We start from the raw sequence: 6,000 nt of genomic DNA, 5'->3' as shown, positions 1-6,000 counted from the left end.
CGTTCTGGATCGTTTGAAGAATCACTGCAGTATTCGTAGAAAAATTTCCGAATGCCTGTTTCCCAGCAAATAGTAGCATACATGATTTTTAAAAAATGGGGTACAACAGGTTTGATTTCAAATGCAAACGAAATAAGCAACCTTCCGTTAGGACCCCGCAGGCCATTGCCGATACTGAAAGGCAAATTACTGCAAAGTCCAAAAAAATCACTACGCAAGTTAACCCAACATTCTGGTGTTAAATACATATCTTATCGTAAAATTCTTTATGAATTAAAATTGAAGCTATACCGCGTTACAACAACTGAAGGAGAAAGATAAACCGAAACGTCTTGATTATTGCAACTGGTTTCTCGAAAACATTGTTGGTGGACAGATAGACCCTATATCGTATTTCATGTCAGACGGGGCATGGTTTCATTTATCCAGCCATTTTAATTCGCAGAACATGAACTGGAGGTGAGCACCATAATGTGATTTGAATGTTCGGATTAATTTGTTCGCTACTATAGCATAGAGACCCTAAAAAATTGCCTGTTAGAAACGAGAATTCTGAAGAACTAAGGTTATTGATTACTCCAAACAAATTTTATTGATTTTTCAGGTACAAAAAAAATAGATCTCAGATTAATCGTAAAGAATAGGAAATTTATTTCAGTCGCACAAAAAATTGTTATGAAATTAAAATTAAGTTAGATTTTAAAAAAAAAGGATTGGTTGTTATGAATGTATTATTTTGTTTTTTTTCTTATTCGCTTTTTAACAATTTAAAATGTTGCCATGCTACGACATTTTAAGTTTGAATTAATTTTGTATCATTATTTGATGAATTTCAGAAGGATATCGTTTAAAATATTATTATAAATTTCAATATTTCAACACATATTAAAGTTGGCTTATAACTATGTTCAAGACTTGTTTTCAGTTTAAATTTTTTAGGCGAAGAAGAACACAAAGAAAAGAAATATCAAGAATCGGCCATATTTATAGTGAGGATATTGACTTCCATCCTGTAGAAGTTGAGTTTCAGTTAGAAAATATGAAAATTCAGTTAAAGCAAATCCAAAAACAACGTGAACGCCAGGAAAAGGTCACTGAAGAACTGAAAATAAAGATAGATGAATTAAAATTGAAATTCAACAAGGAGATAGAATATTTGGAGACACAGAATAAATGGTTAAAGGAAAACATCGAGAAAATAAGATCACATCTAAGCAGGTTGAATAAAATATGTATAAAACTGACCATTATACTCTCAATTTTACACAGCCGCTTGCCGAGGAAAAAACCAAAAAAACAGAGAAAACAGAAAAATCTTAAAAAAATATGTGACAAAAATACATCAGACTCTAAGTCTGATAAAAGAGAAGAGTAGTTTAAAAGAACATTGATTATTATCTCAGCTACAAAATTTATTGTGTTAAACGACTTAAAATAAATTAAATATAATATCGACCAACAGTGGCACAAAAATAAAATCATAAAATTAACACAGGTTTTACAAAATTAACACAACAATTTTATGCATGAGGCAATTTTATGCATGTTTAATACGGTGTCTCATGATAAATTATGTTTTTTTACTGTGTTCATTTTTATTTATTAATCTGTATATTTAATTCTATAGCGATCATTATTAAATAAAAAGTGTAAATATTATTTTAAAAGTTTTGATTAATAATATTATTTATTATTGTGAAATTAAATTTAAAATATGCATAATTAAAAAATGTTCGGTTCTGCGGTGACGATTTTATGTAACCTGTTTTTCTTTTTCGCCCTTCATCCGGAGGTTCCGGGTTCAAATCTTGGTCAAGCATGGCATTTTCACACACGCTACAAATCGTTCATCCCATCCTTCTGAAGCATGACGGTGGACACGGAGGTTAAACAAAAAAAAAAAAGTTTTTTCTGCGTTACTTAATTGGTATCTAATTTTGATGTCATTATCGTTTATTTCATTTTATTTTGGAGATCAACATTAAATTCGGTAAGTATAATATTTAATATCTAATTTTTATACCTAAAATGTATTTAAAGTACACAATTAAATAACTGTTATTTGTGAAGTACGAATGTAAATTCGTCGTTAAAAGTGTAAAGTGTCGTTTCCAAATAATAAAACTGAGATAATAAACCCTTACAGAACATCTTGTTCTTAAAAAAAAAAATTAATACTTTTCTCACATCCTATTTGACGATTACATCATGTTCTTCCGTGACTATAAGGATACGACAAAAAATGTAAACAGACCAGACAACGGAAACCATAAGTTGATAAAGCGGAAACGGAAGTTAAGTATCTAATTTCGATATCACCTTGACGAGCGGCCGTGACGTCATGATGGCTTAAGCGTACGACACGGTCCATTGTTGCCAAGCAAAATAAACATGTGATATTACCCTGAAGAAGCACAATATGTCGAATATGATCACGATCATCGTAACACCGACTTAACAAATATACAACACTTATAACATCCCTACGATCGATGACAGTGAAAGATGAAAAACTAAAATTACTTGGTTAAGTAACAAGAATCGGCTGAATGTAAACAATCATGAGTCGATAAATCGACAAAAAATAGATGAAATCTTAGAACATAATAAATCTACTTCGTATCTGATTTCACTTATCCCTTCGACGAGTCTAGCTGAAGGTGTAGGTGAAAAGACGATTGAAGCGCTTGTACACGACGTTATGAATTATAAACAAACGGCATATTACACACTTGCTATCTTAACATGTGCTTAACAGTGCAACACACAGAAAAACAGCCGAGAACACCTACGGTCAGTGGTATTAACCTGAATAGGGTAAAGAGAAATCTAGACAGGACAGGACACAAAATAGGTTAGGCCATAAAATAGACAGGTCACAAAACAGATCTGATCATGCTTTGGGTTTTGTAGCAATTGAAATAAAGCAGATGTTAGTAAGAATTTTTGCTTGTTTACGTGTTATCCCTCTCGAGAATAGATGACAATTTTCTCTACCGTATACCACCGATTGTAAAAACAGTCTTGACTTCATACACACGGTCTAGGTTTTTGTATAATGGAGTATCGAGCAGATATTTTAAGAAAGCCATCGTGTAATATGCTGTTTTTTTATTCTTCACAACGACATATGCTACATCTTCAATTGTTTTTTCACTTACACATTGTTTCAGGAAAAGTATAGGGACAAGGGAAGCAATGTTAGGCCTCAGATTAATAGTAGAAGGAAGATTAAAGAAAAACAAACCAACATACTTGGCGTTTATAGACCTAGAAAAGGCATTCGATAACGTAGACTGGAATAAATGTTCAGCATTTTAAAAAAATTAGGATTCAAATACAGAGATAGAAGAACAGTTGCTAACATGTACAGGAACCAAACAGCAACAGTAACAATTGAAGAACATAAGAAAGAAGCCCTAATAAGAAAGGGAGTCCGACAAGGGAGGGAACACCCTTACTTTTTAATCTTTACATGGAACTAGCAGTTAATGATGTTAAAGAACAATTTAGATTCAGAGTAACAGTACAAGGTGAAAAGATAAAGATGCTACGATTTGCTGATGATATAGTAATTCTAGCCGAGAGTAAAAAGGATTTAGAAGAAAAAATGAACGGCATAGATGAAGTCCTACGCAAGAACTATCGCATGAAAATAAACAAGAACAAAACAAAAGTAATGAAATGTAGTAGAAATAACAAAGATGGACCGCTGAATGTGAAAATAGGAGGAGAAAAGATTATGGAGGTAGAAGAATTTTGTTATTTGGGAAGTAGAATTACTAAAGATGGATGAAGCAGGAGCGATATAAAATGCCGAATAGCACAAGCTAAACGAGCCTTCAGTAAGAAATATAATTTGTTTACATCAAAAATTAATTTAATTGTCAGGAAAAGATTTTTGAAAGTGTATGTTTGGAGTGTCGCTTTATATGGAAGTGAAACTTGGACAATCGGAGTATCTGAGAAAAAAAGGTTAGAAGCTTTTGAAATGTGGTGCTATAGGAGAATGTTAAAAATCAGATGGGTGGATAAAGTGATAAATGAAGAGGTATTGCGGCAAATAGATGAAGAAAGAAGCATTTGGAAAAATATAGTTAAAAGAAGAGACAGACTTATAGGCCACATACTAAGGCATCCTGGAATAGTCGCTTTAATATTGGAAGGACAGGTAGAAGGGAAAAATTGTGTAGGCAGGCCATGTTTGGAATATGTAAAACAAATTGTTAGGGATGTAGGATGTAGAGGGTATACTGAAATGAAACGACTAGCACTAGATAGGGAATCTTGGAGAGCTGCATCAAACCAGTTAAATGACTGAAGATAAAAAAAAAAAAAAAAAATTAGACTGTTAATTAGATATAGCTAGCTGTTGTTTCAAGTTCCATCAAACCGACTACATCGCCATCTTTACTCGTTGAAGAGATAGGGGAAATCGAACGCGGGATAGATTTATGTTGTTCCAAAATCGTATCTATTTTTTGTCGATTTATCCAAACTTTAATTTCCTGTAAAGATTTTGTCATAGGTTTGATTACTTTAACCAACTCCTCATCGGTCTCAGCTAAACGTTTACCCTCGGCTGGATTTTTACGTTTAACCGAAACTTAGCCGGTTGTGTTTTAAATTCGTCGAGCATCATATCTGCATTTAAATGGTGTTTTATAGACGCTGTAGACCGAGGTCGTCCTTCTTGAACACGATAAAAAATCTGCAGTCGTACGACCAGGGTTTTGATTGTTTTCGTATAAGACTTTCTTTCTTTTTCCTGTTTAACCTCCGGTAACTACCGTTTAGATAATACTTCAGAGGATGAAATGTATGAGTGTGAATGAAGTGTAGTCTTGTACATTCTCAGTTCGACCATACCTGAGATGTTTGGTTAATTGAAACCCAACCACCAAAGAACCACTGGTATTCACGATCTAGTATTCAAGTCCGTGTAAAAATAGCTGGCTTTACTAGGACTTGAACGCTGGAACTCTCGACTTCCAAATCAGCTGATTTGGGAAGACGCGTTCACCACTAGACCGCGTCAAGTACTGCGTCAAGTAAAAATAGTCTATATTGTCTGCTCTCAATTAAATATTTGTTAGATCGCATCACCGAATATAATAATAGTGTCTTCGGACTTCTTCAGATGATAATGACTGTTTGTCTTCTAAGTACGGGAAGCAGTCGATTTCAGATATTGATATCATTAATATTTGCAAGAATCGATACTTGTTATTAAGGATTTTCCTCTCTACACTTCAGGATTCTTAAAACTTTGGACCAGTTTGATACATAACCTTTGGTGAAGAGTTTCTTATACTTGCTTTCGCGTACACAGTCGTCAAATTTGAATTTAGCTTACTGGAATTAATTATCTGCAATATTACCTTTTCGTTGTCTTTTTTTACCTTGCTCTGTGCAATCTGGAAATATTTCATTTTAAGCTTTTCAAGTAAGTGAGCTTTTTATTAAGATAAAGAAATAATAATTTGTCATTAATAAGTAATTATATAGTATAATGAATAAACATATATATGTGAAATGAGTAACATGTATATGAAATATTTTCTATAATGTAATAAGGCCACTGGTGAATTATTTACTTATGCATCTCTTCGATCACCGATTGGACTGCTTATGTAACAATAACTATGTAAAAAAAATAGTGGAGTGTTTTGGTGTATTACTAGCGGGGAAGAGATTTCACTATTAAAATAAATCTCAACGTGCCACGGTTGCTACCTCCAGGGTGATGGGAACACACAACTTTATCATAACCTTTAAGAAATATATATAGTTTTTAATAAAAAGCCACTCATCGACCGTTTCGATACATAAATTTAACTTACTAGAACTAAAAGAATTAATTAATGCATTTAATGTACACTTAATGCACTCAATTACATAAACTATCTTCAATTTGGATTCTGTCATTCGAGCCATTTTCATCGGAGTGACAAAACCCTATTGTGGTTTTGAAACTGCTCATGTAAGTTTCCTAATTTG

The 6,000-nt window shown here is 33.0% G+C and overlaps 1 long non-coding RNA gene across 1 annotated transcript in view; it reads right to left on the bottom strand.

Moving 5' to 3' along the window:
- Positions 1-740: 740 nt before the first annotated feature.
- The window catches only part of LOC142325946 (uncharacterized), a 106,298-nt gene continuing 101,038 nt past the window's right edge, over positions 741-6,000 (bottom strand). Inside the window, exon 3 of the long non-coding RNA XR_012756629.1 lies at positions 741-1,102. This is a non-coding gene — a long non-coding RNA (uncharacterized LOC142325946). The remainder of the gene's footprint in view (positions 1,103-6,000) is intronic.

The sequence above is a fragment of the Lycorma delicatula genome, chromosome 6 (assembly GCF_047948215.1).
Source record: "Lycorma delicatula isolate Av1 chromosome 6, ASM4794821v1, whole genome shotgun sequence".
NCBI classification, from domain to species: Eukaryota; Metazoa; Arthropoda; class Insecta; order Hemiptera; family Fulgoridae; genus Lycorma; species Lycorma delicatula.
The sequence above is the reverse complement of the archived record's forward strand: the minus strand, read 5'-3'. Positions and strand labels throughout refer to the sequence as shown.